Here is a 16,979-nt window from a genome sequence, read left to right as displayed (position 1 = left end):
ATAATTAAGTTTGGGTACAAATAAATGAAAGACAAACTCTCACAACCAAAATTCCTCTCTGCTCAGGTCAAAGTAAAAACTAATGACAAGTCCTATCAAAAATAATGACACACAGGCCCCATGCAAGAGTGGGTCAAAGACAGTCGCTTTTAAGCATAAAACAGGCCTCCTATTCATCTGGATGTCATGAAAAATGCTAAGTTTATATTGCCTAATTTGGAAGAGTGTGAGCTGATGCATATTTATATTTCTGGTTAAAAACTAGAGTGTCAAATCTCTTCCCCTAAAGAGACTTTGAGTTGATCAAAGATGCAGGGTTGCCCTAATTCTTTTCAAATGTAAACCATCTTTAAAAAGCTAGAACAAAAACCCATGTCTACGATCAAATAGCAGGAGAACTCTTACCCAATGCTTACAATCTAAGATGTTTATCTTCTGATGGCACTAATCCACAAACATTGTATTACTAGGTCAAGTCTATTTTTCTGTGGCATGAATTCTACGTCCAGTACCCGGCAGGTCATAGGTTTACATTTTGGAACTTGAGGGAATAAAACTCCTCCATACTCATGGAAAAGCACAGAACATTCTGGAATACAGCTTTCTGCTTTAAATCCTGTGAGCTTTCAGATACCGGGCACCCAGCCCACTGGCTCCCAACCAAGGAAGTTGCTTCAGAACAAGCCGGCTCATCCCTGGGGGGTCATTTAACCTCCACTCCTCTGATGGAATCTGCTCAAGTGTTTTGCTCTTCAGATCCAGTTTGGGGCCGGCTGGTTCTCCAGGGGCTCGAAAGACCCCTCGTTTCTTGTGACCCACAGGGGAATTCTGTGATTGGAAGGAAGAAGCTGATTGAGTTGGACCTAAGAACTTCTCTGTGAAGTCCAGAGCTCTGCTGACAGACCTGCCTCTCATCTTAGCCACTTGGGATCAGCCAGAACCCAACTGATTGTCCACTCGATGGGATCACCGAGGGTCATGTAGTCAGAGCCGGAGACAAAATACACAGAGCAGCTATGAACTGTTTCTGGAGTTAGAGATTGCACAGCACTGTCCCTGCCTGAGGACCAAGTCATCAGGTTTCTCCTTTGCAGACTTCCTCCAAATGGGACAAGTGTCATTAAAAACATTAACAAAGGGTCTCTATCAGCCAGACACAATGATTTTCTGTGACCCAAAGGCCCTTTCTCTAGAGCCTCCACACCTTCTTCAGGAGGAGGAAAATCCCTGGTCCTTGGCCCACAGATTCCATTTCGAACCCAAATCCCCTGATACTGTCCAGTATACTGTTTGCAAGTAAGGGGCTTGCAAACTCCAGTCTCCATGAACTGACTTCATCGCAAAACACTACCAGTAACCTCCACATGACCTGGGCCCATCACGGTGCGTGAGCCACGTTATTTCCTTCGTGCGTCACACATGACAGAACTGTAGTCAAGTTCCTGCTGTGGCCAAACATCAAAGGAAGGGGCGTGGCAAAATTAGGAGTAGAACCCAAATTGCCTCCCAGACTTTTGCTTCTGCCCTGCCACCAGCTGCAGCTGGCTCGCCTCAAACCCTCTCCACTCCTGCAGCCACCGAGGAACTCGGCCACACCTCAGCTCTGAGAAGAGAGCAGTGCCAGTCAGCTGTCTGTAAGACTGCACAAGGCTCCTTGGCTTTGAGGATGAGTTTTTTCCGATGTTACGTTTTAAAAGCAGAAACATCTAAAGAGGATGCTAGCGTGGTAAGTACATACTTTAACTCAGGCCTCTGACCACAGTTGGAGAGCAGGCTTCAGCTGGTTCGTAACAGGTCAACTAGTGGGCGAATGCTGGTATCCTCCAGGAATCACATCCAGCATTACAATATTTAGCCTGAATATATGCAGTCACGTTGTATGAAATAAAATGTACCATATTCTGTACCAGAGCCACACAATCTAAAGGAACCGGTACAATCAGGCTCAATCGCAAACGGCCCGAGTCGGTGCTGATCAGTTAAGGCAAAGCCCGTTCAGCCGTCCATCAGAATTACACAGCTGCACGCAATGTTCAGCCTCCACGGCCAAGCCCTATATACTTTATATACCTTCATATATTTATTTTTCCAGGCTTATATACATTTTCATGTTTTACAGCCTTGCTTACTTTCATGGGCCTTTTCAGTCTTAAACAAAATGGTTATTTTATGAACCACAACGTCAACAATTACAAGATACATCACGAAAGCATACCATATCTTAAATAACTCAAGTTGTGGATCCACTCTCATGCCTGGGATACTGTCTAGCTACTCAGGAAACCGTGCATGCAGGTCCTGTGAAAGGACACAAGGGCAGCAACTCCAAAGGGGAAGGAGGCAGCCTTGACGCTGTCCTGCTGGCTTTGGACTTTCATCTCATTCCACAGTTCTGGCCACCAAGTCGCAACATCTCCGTTCCCTGCGACTTCTGAACAGGTTATGTCTAGGATTGACACCCAGTGGAAGAAGCCAATATGCAGTATCCCACACTGTCCTTCTGTACGAAGCAACCATGGGAATGCACGCACGCATGGGCTATTCTCTGACTTCCAGGCATGTTTCTTCATCTGATCATTGTTCTTCCTGCTGCTGGGAAGGCAGCTGGGTAGAACTGCTGTGCAAATGCTTGGGACCCTGCTGATTGTGGGGGAGTATTGTGTCACATTCTCGCGTATAAATGGACCAGGCTGGAGCTAAGCAGCTGTGGACCACCAGTGTCTAGCAGACCAGCAAACTCATCCTCTGCAGTAAAATTAGGAAGGCAGGGTGGGGAGAGGTTGGGGACAAACAGAGAGGGGTGTGGCCCAGTCCTGACTAAGGCAATGCTGTCCCAAAACAAAACTGGGTGTCCGGTCTAGTCCTGTTAAGAGGTTTCGTCACCCACATGAATTCCGTTTATTGCTCTCTCTCTCTCTCTCTCTGAAAGAGGTCTTCAGTTTTATGTTTTTATGACCCTGCCATTAGAAATGGTTGCGACAGCATTCCAGCCTCGGGGTTGCATTGCCTGGTTATGAACTTCACTGGATCGCTGCCCCACCAATTTGACATTAACTGCTGCAATTCACAATTGACCCGGCTCTCTATACGTTATTGTGTCTTCTGTAGTGGGAACAGGAGAACCCCACTGCCCAGGGGAGGACCCCACTACCCAGGGGAGGACCCCACTGCCCAGGGGAGGATCCCATTGCTAGGGGAAGATCTTGCTTCCCAGAAGACATTAGAAGGATGTAGCACCTTGTAAAACCTGAAAGGCAACTGGAGAGTGCAAGGCTCTGAGGCAATCAAGTCAAAGTCCCGTAATGAAGAATGTCTTGCTGCCGGCCAGACACACTAGTGGCCAGGCATGTCCTGTGAAGCAAAGCGAGAACAATCCACTGTGCGAGTCATCAGCCTCCTGGTAGGCCACAGTACCGCGCTCTGTCACAAATATGTTTTTCTGCAGAGCCAGACAGACAACCGGGTTCCGGTGGGACAGAAAGAGCACCTTGTGACTTTGGCCCACGGCTCCCGTCACGGAGGTTCCTGGTGAGTGCTCAGCTGGCTAATAAATCCCTAAGCCTCAAAGCAGAGGCAATCAAAACCTGAACAGGTCAGAAGACACTGAGGCCCGCCTTGGCTCTGATGAAAGTGTGATGGAGTCAGACAAGAATCTGTTCTCACCACAGTGAAGTCATTGCAATTGTCAGACTCAACCCACAGAATGAAGGAAGTGCGCAGAGCTGGGGATCCAGGTGACCCTTCGACCTTGGCTCTGTCCGTTAGTCTAAAACGAATTAGCTTACTTGCTCTTGGAGAGCTAGAGAAAGCTATCAAGAGTGTTAGGTTCAATTTATTAATTGAGGGGGCTTGAAAGTCAAGTACAGGGTTCCAGAGTCTAGAGCAACTGCTCGTTGTCTTAAGTTGCACAAGGTCTCAGTGTTACAACGAAAATAGAATATGCTAAGCCTCTAGGCTCTCTTCTCCTTCACGAGATCACGGAGCCAAGGACTCAGAGCCACGATGCGATGCAAGGTTCTCTACTCAGAGAGTAGGGGGTGGGGGGTGCGGGAGCAAGACAGGGTGGCTCTTGTTATACAGAAGGTCCCAAGAAAGCAGCATAAACTGGAGCTATTGCAAGCCAAACAACGCACTTGATGCCACTCACTTGGACATTGTCACTTAGCCACACAGAACACTGTAGAACACCCAGTGTTTACATCTGGTGCTCAAGGAGCTACAGCTCATTGAAACTGCCCAGTGTAAGGAGAGAAATGGGGATCCACATGTCACTAGTCCAGTGGGGGAAACTCCAAAATCTAAGTATAGTTCTTGAATGAACACTGATCTTACACCACTGTAATACCCAAACCCTGAACTCGATAGAAACTCTTGTGTGAGACAGGCTATACTGTCCAGTTCCTATAGCCACTTGCTCTGGCAAATTGTAAATCTGGCCGATCTCCACCTCATAGGTAATACTGCAGAGGCATGGTCACCCAGAGCTATCCACCTAGAAACTTCCACCAGGCCACATGTAAAATGATGGGATGCAGGTGTCACATTTAAGATTAGCAAAAGTAGAGATCTACAAGGCGGGGTGTTTGTTTAAGGGCAGAGAGGGGTCAGGCATGAGGATTAGCCAGGTTGAAGGGGACTGGCAGAGACTGGGGAGTTAGGGCGAATCTCAAGTGTTGTAATGTGGGAGTGCCCTCAAGTGTGAAAGGACAGTTGGCAATGGAGAAGTGCATCTAATACAGTAGTGAACTGAGCAGGGGACAGATAGAAGGACACAGGTCTGACCTAGATTAATTCTGGGCTAAGTTTAGTAAAAGACACAGAATTATTTACTACATCTAGAATATATAAAAAAGGAAGCCTTTCAGACTAAAATGTCTACTCTATAATCATCTATAAAGTCAACGGTGAGTATCTGTGGAGTCTACATACTTGAACTTCCAGAGTTATACTGATGGTTTCTTCTTCTATGATACAAAAGAGATGCAGACAACATTTAATGTTATAGGATCAACCCCCTGCTGTCATCAGACCAGGGGCACATTGAAACAAGCAAGAGTAGATCTAGGCTGGCTTTGCAGACCAAGGGTGGAAGCTGGCCCTGCCCAGCCCAAGTTGTCTACAGTGCAAAGACATGGATTCCAGATAAGAGCCATGATGTCTAACAGCGAAGATGACAAGATAGCTATGGTCCTACAGCAATGAGAGGCTCACCAGAGACAGTCACTGTAGGAAAACTATCCAACTCTGAACCTGAATTTACCAGCTTGCCAACAGGGCGTATTGATAATCGGTGCTTGTAAAGTCCAGAACCTGACACAGAGCAAGTATTTCATGAGCGTTTGATAATAGCAAGGAGAGCCTGTTCATCAGGGCTCCTTCTCCTCTCTATGATTAGCAAAGCTTTGGGCTCTAGAAAGTAGGATGTGGTTAGTCGTGGAACCTGTGCACTGATCTGAACCTGTGGCATGCCGTCATAGTCTCTGTGAGTTCATGTGTTATCATTCCTGTGGTGGCAGGACAAGACTAGGCAGGGCACCAGAGACAACAGAGAAGCCAGTGGAAGGCTGAGCCCCAAGCCAGCAAGCCCCACCCTCCAACCTGCTGGCACCTCCTCCTCACAGAGCCCTGTAAGTATCACTTGACTCGGTGACCCACAGCTGATAGGAAAGTGGGCAGGCAATGGACGCTTGGCCCACACTCACTCACCGCCCTGCCCCCCCCAAAAAAAACAAAACATGTTATAGGATTTCAGACCAAATTCACAGTAAAGAAGCAAACAGGGGAAAAATAGACTCTAGTCTCCCAAAGACATCGTGTCTTCCAGCCATATGACGTTCGTTCATAAGTGAATGTCAGAAACTCCCCTCGGAGTGCGTATTTGCTTGGGTCTATGCCCTCAGGAAAGCCTGAAATTTGCTTACTGTGAAAAGTTTTGAGACGTTCCAAGGATGTAAGCAGTTTTTCTTAAAGGGACCTGTGTCTTTAACAGAAAAACTGCCAGTGTTCCAGGTACATGCCTGGTGCTACAACATCACATGACTTGACTTAGGAATTGTCAGCTTGCTGTGTCAAGCCTTCAAAACAGACATCGGTATAATTACCTCTGGCATGAGGCTATTTCACTCCCAGACCATATATAGCTTTGGTTTAGGCTACGAAGAAAGCATGGGAATGGTTTAGGGCCCACGAAATGATTACAAAGACCACTCCCTTACACTTCCTATTTTTTAATTTAATTTTTTTTTTTTTTTTACGATTCCCCAGAACAAACACATAGTGATTTTCTGGCAGTTTAGTGAGAAACCTGGTGCCCCTTAAGCAATCCTGGCATGGCCTCTGAAAACTTTTAAGATGAGCTGAAGTCAAGGGAAAAAAATGATCTGGGTAATTAAAAGACACATAAACAAAAGATCACTTACCAAAAGGACTGGAAAGCCTTTACTAAAGCCATTGTAAATCGTGCTTTGGGGAGAACAGAACAATAAAACATTGTAGCAAGCAAATGCTTTATTGCACGAAAGTAATCTTGGGGCCGTGTACTTTTCCAATTCTGCTCCTATAATTTCTTATAATCCGTATTATTTTTAGCTTGGCGAAAGCCCTGAGATGTTAGTCTTTGAAACAGCGATCTGTTACATTGTAGGGGTGGCCACATCATACACAAGTTAAAATGTAACCCAGTGCAAAAATCAGTGAAGGCCTTGTCTTTGTTACCCAACATGAACTAACATCCCTCCCTCCCCCTACCTCTTTCTCTCTCCTCTTTTTCACACTGAGCTGAATATTTTGCTAAGCAGTAAGGAGGGGTGTGGCTACTGTAGAACAGAGGACTAACTTACTATGTGGCAAGAGAGAAGAGCAAAGGGCTTGGATACTAGCTTAAGAAGTATCCAGAAAAGGGGATATAGACAAAGCCCACCACCCTTGCCCACTGGGAGATCCTCTTGGTCTACAGGCAAAGCTGACCTGCAGATCAACATGGTCCAGGGTCACTATTAGCTTTCAGTTCACCGCCATTGGTTAGACGAAAGCCAACTTATCAGAGCAACACCAAGTTGGATCTCACTTAAAATTAATACCTTCCCAAGACATAAACACACTCAGTGAAGCCAAGAAAGAAAAAAAAATCAACAATAACAGAAGTGCTAAGCTGGAATTCACAACAGGTAAGGTGAGGGCAGGAGAACCGCATCCACGACACTACTTACAGTGCCCTCACCTTTCCAGAAACATCGTATTTACTGATTCCTCTACTCCATAGTTCTGCTTTTAATGGGGGAGGAGGACCAGATCTCTGTAAGCCTTTAGAAACATCGCCCCCCCCACCCCAACAAAGTATAGATTTCCTGAAGGGTGAGCCAACCCAAGCCCTGCTCAGGAAATGCCAACTTGACAGCTTTCAGCACAATCCAATGGTGTGCCAAAAGTCCTCATCCCATGAGTTAGACGTGTTCTCCAATTCCTTATTGCCTGGCCAGGACTAAAGACAGGAAGTGAGAGCACTCACACACTGCAGAGATCCCTCGTACATTCACGCTGCAGAACCAGACGTTCCAGATGAAATCATAACTGTCTCTTACTGTGTGGGATTTGACTTCTCCAAGAAATACTCGCCAGGCATCGGAATACAAAAGGCACAGGACGTCCTCCCTGCCACCCAACACGCTCTCAGGCTGAGCAGCTGATGTGGGATTTCTCTAACAAGCATCAGAAATGGGGAGGGCTCTGCGCTGGAGTTCAGGGAGGCTGTGAGAGAGAACACCACATCTGGCCCACGCATCTTCCCCAAGGGGCTCACCGTGAACTCCCCAAAACCTTTCTAACAGCAGAAGTCACTGTCAATTTTACAGATGAGGAAACCAGGAACTCTAGAGGCCCAGTGTCTTGCCCCAGCCAAGTATGTGTGTTCAGAAGGGGAGTTTTGATCACATTACACCACTGAGCATCTAGGCATGACAGTTTTTATCCCTAGAGCAGTCATTTATTGAACAAGTCGTAAAAGACCAAAAAGGGGCCTGGGCCATTTCGAAATGTTCCCAAGTTAATCTCAGGGACTAGTTTAGAACTGAAGGGATTTGATTCGATAATTTTCAGTCTCTATTGTAATGTTGCCTTTTAAATCACAAAATTATGAGCTCTGCTTTTCCCTTTGGAGAAACCATCAAGACAGTCCCCCGCCCCTTATCCAAGGATCTTTCCTGTTCATACAAACTGCGTTTGACCTTCACCTCTACCCCAGCTGGGAAATCATGACAGCGCAGGCCCATGAAGGCCTTAGCAGCACGTCATTTTCTCTATAGAAGGTACTCTTTCATTCAGTCCTTCATTAAGAAACATTTTATTGACAGCTTGCTGCATGAGCCAGGCAATAAAACATAACCAACCCATTTAAGCGACCCCATTGGAGCAGAAACCAAGATAGCTGAATTGTCTAAGAAACCAAGTGGTCAGCAAGGCTCCTGCTCCAGGGGAGTGACTCATCTCAGGGTATTGACAACCCCCATACAGTCATCAATCCTCTGCTTCAGCAAAATAATGACTCCATGCCATGGGTTTTAAGTGATTGGTGTATAATTGAAATCATGGAGTTGAAGTTCCTACCTTTGTGGCTAGATACTAGGATTCTAGTACAGCTTGCTGTGTGGTAGTGGGTGGATAGCCTGACCTGTTTTACTCCTCAGGGAGACTGATATAAAAGTAGATGGTCTCTATGGGTTCTCTTAGCTCAAAACTCTGACTATGTGGTTTAAGAGTCGCTTTGGAATTGTACATTCTAACCTTAGCACAGTTTCTCTGTTACAGGGAATTGCCACATGATCAATTCATTTTCAACAACAATAACAACAGTCTTCATTCTCTTCAGGAAATAAAAGCTCTTCTACTTACAACTACAAGATCTAGAAGACAAATTCTTATGGTCATATATAATGGAAAAATAACAGCTGCAGCAGCTGTTGCCAGTCAAGAAAAACACTTCACTGTTTCCACAAAGACAAGAAGCCAAATATGTATTATTTAAATATAACTGGAGTAGATCTTCAAAGAGTGTGAGTTAATCAATTCTTCAATCTACATAAATGCAAGGAAAAAAAACTGTTTTAAAATAGTCTGGCCTTGGGGCTAGGGAGATGGCTCAGTGGGTAAAATGCTCACCGCACAAGTATCAGGAACAAGGTTTGCGCTAGATGGTTATAGAGACCCACCTGTCACTACTCCAGCCCTGGAGAAGCCAAGACTGAGGACCCCTGGATCAAGCTGGCTAGCTAGACAAGGCAAATTGGTGTTCTCTGGGTTCAAGAGAGAACCCTGTGTATTTGTTTGAGGGTTCATGTGTACATTCGTGCATGTGTGTGTGGAAGCCTGGGGCTGACATTGTTTCCCAACCATTGCAGTCCAGTTCATGCACTTGCTTAGAAGGAAGTAAGTATAAATTCTAATTCCAGATCACAGTTTCCCACATGGTCCCATAACGATGTTTGAAGATTTACTCTTCAACTGTTCTCTGTGGCCTTCCTTGAACCTCGTGCTGATAAACAGCTACTAGTGATGAATATTCATTGGCTGCCCATAAGAGGTATGCAAAGCTCTATATGCCCTCAAGCCTTCTGGCATCCATCAATCCATTAAACATAACAGGACATTCAGGCAAAGATTCCATGGTTAGATTCAAGGGTTCCATTGAAGCATGAGTGGCATATTGGGCTTCCTGCAGACAGTACATCTCAGACAAGAGCCTCATACATTTCTGCTTCGGCTGTGATCTTCTTATGTGTTGTCCCCAAAGGACCCAAGTGTTTGAAGCAACCTCCCTCTCTCTCATGAATCCCCTGTGATACCCAGTGTGCCATGGTGCAATGCAGCCAGGGGACCCTCACCAGACCCAGCTGACCCTCTTTAGCCCTCAAGACTATAGGCAAGTAGAACTCTTGTTATAAGTGACCCAACCTCAAGAATGGAGGTTGTAGCTAGGGAAACAGACACTAATACAACACAGAGGGAAACATTCAAACAGGTATCTACAATGTTCTGAAACTGTGGATCTCTCACCTCACTTGAATTAGAATATTGGGGGACAATAGGGCCCACGTTTTCCCATGCTCACAAGTGATGCTCCTCACTATAACCCTTAGCAACTTTGTTCTCATAAAGACTTAAGGAGTCAACACTTTTTTTTTTTAACATGACGAGACCACTTCATGGGATAGCTCCCTTTCAGTGAGAGGTGAAGCACACCATTCACTATTGACTACACAGACACCCAGCAGACCCCAGCTCCTTCTTCCTGACTGACTGAGGCTTCTTGCCCTTGGACCAGTGAGTCCTTTTTCTTCCTTTTACCGACGTCACTCCTCTCTTCCATTCTATAAACTTGACCATTTCTAAGCCCTGCATCTAACTGCCATCAGGCAACAGTCACCCTCCAGTTCCTGCCTTAGTGCCCTTTGTCATAATTTTTGGGATCCATCCATCTTGCTGCGTGTAGTAGAATTTCTTGGGTTTAAAGGCTGAGTCATATTCCAGGCATATAGATGCTGTGCTGTCTTTGTGTGGTCACCTGTGGATAGACATCAACATTGTCTCCATGTTGTTGTTCTTAAAGTACTGCTTCACCGATCCTTCTCAGAAGGGGGAACAAAGTCCAGAGCAGGGACTGAAGGAATGGCCATCCAGAGACTGCCCTAATGGGGATCCATTCCATAAACAACCATCAAACCCAGATGCTACTGCGGATGCCAACAAGAGATTGACAGGAGCCTGATAAAGCTGTCTCCTAAGAGGCTCTGTCAGTGCCTGACAAATACAGAAGTGGATGTGCACAGCCATCCATTGGATGGAGCATGGGGTCCCCAATGAAGGAGCTAGAGAAAGCATCCAGGGAGCTGAAGGAGTTTGCAGCCCCATAGGAGGAACGACAATGTGAACTAACCAGTACCCCCAGAGCTCCCTGGGACTAAATCGCCAATCAAAGAAAACACATGGTGGGACTCATGGCTCTAGCTGCATATGTAGCAGAGGATGGCTAAGTTGGTCATCCATGGGAAGAGAGGCCCTTGGTCCTGTGAAGGTTCTATGACCCAGTATAGGGGAATGCCAGGGCCAGGAAGTGGGAATGGGTGGGTTGGGGAGTAGAGATAGGGAATTTTCAGAGGGGAAACTAGGAAAGGGGATAACATTTGAAATGTAAATAAAGAAAATATCAAATAATAATAATAATAATTAATAATAAGCACTGCTTCACACACTCATGCTAACATCTCTTTGGTTAGCTCATTTCAGATTCAGAGAATGAATAGCAGTGGAGTTTCCAGACCATATGGTCATCCTACTTTTTGTTGGTTTGTTTGAGGAAGCTCCATACTGATTTCCATGGCAGCAACATTCTTTCTTTTATTTCCATCAACAATGTGGCATTATGTTTGAATGATCTTTTATAATGAAAGCTGAACACCAAGAGCTAAGTGAACTCCAAGAGTCTTCCCTCCACAGGGGCTGACAGCTTGTGCCTGGCCTTGAGGAGGACTGCAGATGTGTTTCTTGTACTAAATGGAACTGGATAGAACCCCCAGTTATGTGGGGGAAGGGCATAACTGTCCTGTCAGCAATCTAGGGTTCAACAATGTAGCAATGTAAAGTTCAAAACATTCAGACCCTAACTGTCACTATGAGTTCCTTGACCATTCCAGAATTGATAACAGTGACCTGTCGACATGGACCTGTCGACGTGGGCCTTGACTTGCTCTATACGAATGGCCTGGGTACAATGCTAAGAACACTAAACTCTCATTCTCCTTATAACCTCCCTCAGCACTGAGAGATCTCTAGTCTCCATGAGTTTCAGAGTCATGTTGGTGGCAGAGAGGTCAAAGGATTGGGGACCGTATTTATCATGAGCTACCACAGTACCAGCACATGCCATAATATGGAAAGCTAAAAAAAACGTATTCCAAGCACTGTCCCCCTCAGCTATGAAGTGTCCCACTGGATCCCGAAGGTCTGGAGATTTGTTGCGTTACTGTTTTCATACCCATAGCCTGGTGCAAGCAAGTACGTGCATGCACGCGTGCATGCATACATATGCCAGTCCCCACATATTTCACACATGCTTAACTGTACACACCCAAGGATTATAAGAGATAACAGAGAAACAGGATGTTGACACTCTGTTCAAGGCTTTCCAGACAAGAAGACTCAAGAAAAGGTAGTGACATGCTAACCCCATCCAGTTTAAACCAGAAAACCAGGGCTGGATAGGCATCTCCATATTTGCAGCAACATTCGGCTACGATGCATTTCTCTAGACCTCTAGTTCCTTGGCAGTAAAAGGAAGTCACCAGGGGTTCTCAGAAGCTTTAAGTGAGGGGTTGTGGGGTGGGGTGATGACAGAATGTTCTTGCTCTAAAAAAAAGAGTCCTACTTAGAACCACAATATATATAAAATGAAAGCTGACCTGTTTTTATTGCAGAGGCTGAACCCCACTTCCTAGCTCTTTTCTGATCAGCCAGACTATGGAGAACAGAAGCTCCTTGTACGGAATGCTCTCCAAAGCTCCTTCTGGTCTACCCCTCTCTGAATCTGTAAGTTCTATTTATTCGTAATTCATCGTCCATGCTACAGAGAATATAATACAGTGAGCACTAACTAGCTCCTGAGGGTCAGGTGGCTTCTGATAGAAGGTATTTATGTGTTCTGGGTCTTGCTGGATGAAAGACAGCTTTCAGCTCAGTTATTCTTGTACCAAAAGCAGGGAGTCCCAAACTTCCCCAAGAGAGGACAGGGGAAAGGAAGGACACCTCAGAGCACAGGAGCTAGGTCAAGGGCACCCACTACAGCAGACAGCACTCAGCATACATTATCCCTTCTCAAGTCTTTGTCCACACCACTCACACGCCCGCCATTTTCTGTGAAAGCTAAGCAAGAAGAGCCTATAGCAACAAATCCTATTTTAACCTGAATCTCCCGCTCCAGAGCCCAGAGCTCAATGCCAAGCGTCCATCTTTGCTGGTTATTTGCTTGTGCAGTCACGTGTGGAATCAAAGGTCAGCTAAGCATAACACATTAGCATAAATGGGCTCTACCAGTTTCTTGAACAAATGAAAACTCGCTCCTGGAATATCACCGAATGCTCCCTTCTGACAGCAGCCTGGACATGGAAACAATGGAGAGCTGACAATGGGTCGCTCTCTTTGTGGGAACACGTTTGAATAGAGAATTTTAAATGTAAACCATCTTCGGGTTGAAAATAGGTTCTGCATAAAATATTCATTGCTCACTCTAAAATGTATTATAAATGCAAGAGGGAATGATTTTTTTAAGTAATTGTACCCCCCCCCCCAGTTATCCATTTATATACTTAGACATACCATTTTGAAACCCCATTTAATTTAAAAAGTAAGATGTGAGTTTTTCAAGGCTGTGATGCTGGAGTGAAGGTTTTTCTACCATTTAAAACGTGCTCCGTTTGACTGCTAAGACTTTGGGAAAATGCAAATGATGTATACATTGCACTGGACTTACAGTCAAAGAGCTCAAGTAGCAATATCGTCCCAGTCACAGGAGGGAAACCCATGCAAAGACTGAAACCTCCTTCTTCCCATTGCTGCTCTGCTTGTCTCTGGAGTAAGAATTGCTAATCGCTTGCTTTGTGGAATGCCGGGCTTTGAAAGAATATCAAATAGAGGGTAGCATTAATGATTAAAAGAAAATAGGGAAATTTTGACGATGCTGCTTGGCTTTGAAGTGTAATTGCCAAGACCTCAAAAAGTAATAACTCTTACTCTAGGATGGCTCCACCAAGGCAGCTGCTCTTTCCTCTCTTTCCCCCCTAGCTGACTTCAGTTGCTTCTCTGCTGCTTCTCCAAGGATTGTGACAGAAGTTTCAAAAGGTTGCCAAGGTAGGTTTCTGGCCTGCGATTATAGATCTGCTGAGCTGCAGTAAGCTCATGGCACCGAGCTCAGGGATTGTTGGCACAATGAACAGACAGAGGCCTTGTGCCAGGTCTCCACCCTGCCGCCTGCTGGAGCAGCCTGGCCAGCTCCAGTCACCAGTAACAACATTAAACTTCCCTACGAGTCACACTTGCTATTCCCAGAGAGTCTCAAACTTATGAAATAAGTTCTCTACAAACAATCGTCGTCCTCACTCTGGTTCCCCCACAGGGAAGTTGCATGTGTCCTGTAAACAGGGCCACCGGTCTAGCTCGAGCCCAGGGACTGGGCGGGTTAATGGCACTGGGTTGAACTTAAGGCTGAGAGTTAATTCTCTCCAGCTGGCCATTTATCCTCAGGAAATGTCCTGATTCTCCATCATTATTTTCCAAATCTTAGAACAGATTATCTCTCTTGGAATCTTCGAGCTGTCAATACATGGAGGTCTTAGTGTGATTGTTTAGGAGACAATGCCAAAAAAAATTCTCTAAGTCTAGGAAATTCTCTGCTCTCTCCTCCAGCCTTGCTGGCACCGACTAGAGTCTCAGCAAATGCCATCAATCATATTTGATAACTACATGACCAACCTAAAAGCTATTTGTTTCTGGGGAGGGAGTTCATTTGATCGATTTTTAGTTTGAGGAGATTGGGAGGAGGGGGGGGGTATTTTGGTTTTTGCCAAAGTGACTGAACACATGATAAGGTTCTCAACAGTGTATGTAGATTCCTCATAAGGGACCTGCCTTCACTTGGGACAATGTTAGAGGGTTTCTGAATACTTTCTACTTCTGGTGGCTGACTTCAAGAATCCGTTAGGGGAGAACTCATGAGCCTTAAAAAGAAAAACACTAAGAAAAAAAATTTACCAGCAAACAAGTTAAGACTTCCACAGTGCCCCAAAACAAATTAAACCTTGTTACATATCAGGAAAACTTGACAGCTGCTACTCTGTAAATTTTTTTCTTTAATATTTACTATAAACAGCATTAACAGTGGGCTTCTCTTCTTTGTCTTCTGAAGGCACCTCCTGCTGTAGGCAAATGTCCTTACCCTCAGCCTGATGGTTTTTACGCTACCCTCGCTTACCGTTGTGTTGTGGACTTAGGGCTTGAGAACACAGGGAGGATGAATTTCTAGGAAACCAAGAATCAGGTCAGCAAAGTGTGCCATAGCCCTTCCCCGGGGGCCCAGAGGAGAAGCTCTGAGTTCAGCGTTTCTGCTGTGACTTCATGTGTTCTCACCAGCTTAGGTGGGTCTCTTTTTGGTATCACTCTGTCCTGCTTTGTTTTATAGAGATGCCTTTGCTTTCATTTCTTGTTTACATGTCAATTAGACATTTCGACTTGGCTCGTTTGCCACGGCTGCTTCTTCATCGTGGTTCCCAGCTATCCCCCCCCCACCCCCCCAAAGCACAGCAGCAACAGCCTCCCTAACTCTCTCCTGAGCTAAATACGGAGCAGTCAGGCGGTTTTCAGGAATACGAGAGAAACAATGTTTTTGGTCCCTTCTGAAAAAGTCCTCAGAAAAAAAAAGCCAGCATGAGGCATGTTCCTTCTCACAGAGAGGAACCTTGATTGGAAGTCCCAAGACAATTGTCAAGCTAACCAGGACAGCCTGTAGGAGAGGAAGCCGAGAGAAAGGCTGTCAGTGTGTGAGAAGGTATCTCCTCCCCACCCCACCCCCACCACCCTCCAACCCCAAAATAAACCCGGAGCTGATTAGCTGCTTTGGTCTTGGGCCAGTTGACTGCCAGCGAACAAGCTCAGGCTGAGTGTCTCTGCACGCCCTGTAGCCCTGTAGGGAGTGGGAGACTATTCACTGGGACGGTTCTTTTTTTTTTTTTTTAAAAAGACAATGTAGCCAAGAGGTAAAGTGTCAAAATACCTTCCTAAAAATAGACGCTTCTCCTGCCAAGGATAAGGGCACACACTCCAAGGCTCCAGACAGTTGTTGGAGCATCTGCTCACGTCTCACAGAAGAATATCAGTCGTGACGGGCAAGTATTTGGAGAGTCAACCTGTGACAGGAGCATATGAGTTAATTATAGTTAGCAGAGATTATTCTATATTAGTGCATCAACAAACCTGTTAGCCTGGTCTTCAGTTCTCCTATTAATGGGGGGTCTTCTCCCCCCAAACCCCGTGTTATAGTTATACCAGCATATTGAAGCTTGCCAGAAGATTTTTATAGAACAGTAAAGCCAATGCATAAAGCTGGTTGATTTTGATATCTGCTGTCTAAAGCTTTAGCAAAGCCTTGGATAACAGTCAAAGATTATGGTCATGTTTACAGTTTGGAAGCCTGAAGAGGAGGAGATGCTGTCCTATAATTTAAAAAGACTTGAAAATACTTTCCTAGCCAACTATCACACAACAGAAATCATTCTGGAATGAAGCGCTGGACTGAGTTTAGGGCAGAGATTGCCACCATGGCTTAAAAATAAGGGTAGAAGGTACACATTTGAGTTTTAAAACATGTGTGTATGTCAGCCTCTGAGAGACACACAGTGGGGCAGTTGGACAAGTCAGGATTAATTTTCATGGAAAACAAAAAAACAAAAAAGAAAAATAGCCAGAGATGGATAGATGCACAGGGGTCATTTGTCTTCCACTCTCATCCCCAGCCTACCCCACGCCCCGCCAGGCATGAAGAGAAGAGAGCTAAGGAGTTTGGTGTTGTCACATAGCCAGTTGGTGCCAAACCAGAAAACAGCCCAAGTCTATGTGACACCTCAGAACACTGGAGATCTGTGTGACACCTCAGAACACTGGAGATCTGTGTGACACCTCAGAACACTGGAGATCTGTGTGCCAATATGTCCTGAGCTCAGAGCTTTGCACATGTCTGTGACTTATGTTCTGTGCTGAGTGTCTGCCACGGACCGAGAATGTCTTACAAATAAAACTGTTTTTATAAAATAACCCACAAAGCAAGTTTTAATAGGTCTTGATAGTAAGCCCACTAACATTTTGATGTGTACATTATAGAGAGCTAATTATTACATACAAATACCCTGGGGAGAGTTGGAAGAAAAAAAACATTGATAGCAATA

At 45.3% G+C, this 16,979-nt stretch overlaps 3 long non-coding RNA genes across 12 annotated transcripts in view; 1 reads left to right on the top strand and 2 right to left on the bottom strand.

Annotated features, from left to right (window-relative positions):
• Gm30339 overlaps positions 1-7,811 on the bottom strand; it is a 35,406-nt gene extending 27,595 nt beyond the window's left edge. The window contains exon 1 of one of the 4 annotated variants that reach the window (XR_875590.2): positions 7,508-7,811. This is a non-coding gene — a long non-coding RNA (predicted gene, 30339). The remainder of the gene's footprint in view (positions 1-7,507) is intronic. The other 3 variants (XR_875589.2, XR_875593.2, XR_875588.2) reach the window with 3 other exon arrangements.
• Gm41386 lies at positions 1,492-16,845 on the top strand. Of its 7 annotated transcripts, none has more exons than XR_875596.1 (7): positions 1,505-1,726; positions 3,446-3,528; positions 5,517-5,627; positions 8,803-9,047; positions 12,465-12,576; positions 13,828-13,893; positions 16,551-16,845. It is a non-coding gene; the product is annotated as a predicted gene, 41386 (long non-coding RNA). The 7 variants fall into 7 exon arrangements; XR_875594.1 differs by lacking the exon at positions 16,551-16,845 and adding an exon at positions 14,948-15,319; XR_875595.1 differs by lacking the exon at positions 16,551-16,845 and adding an exon at positions 14,948-15,319 and having other exon boundaries at positions 8,789-9,047.
• The window catches only part of Gm41387, a 38,472-nt gene continuing 37,106 nt past the window's right edge, over positions 15,614-16,979 (bottom strand). The window contains exons 2-3 of the long non-coding RNA XR_875601.1: positions 15,812-15,944; positions 15,614-15,721 (exon numbers count right to left, since the gene is read on the bottom strand). This is a non-coding gene — a long non-coding RNA (predicted gene, 41387). The remainder of the gene's footprint in view (positions 15,722-15,811; positions 15,945-16,979) is intronic.

The sequence above is a fragment of the Mus musculus genome, chromosome 15 (genome assembly GCF_000001635.26).
Source record: "Mus musculus strain C57BL/6J chromosome 15, GRCm38.p6 C57BL/6J".
Lineage (NCBI taxonomy): Eukaryota > Metazoa > Chordata > Mammalia > Rodentia > Muridae > Mus > Mus musculus.
Note: the sequence above shows the minus strand (reverse complement) of the source record. Positions and strands in the feature narration are given on the sequence as shown.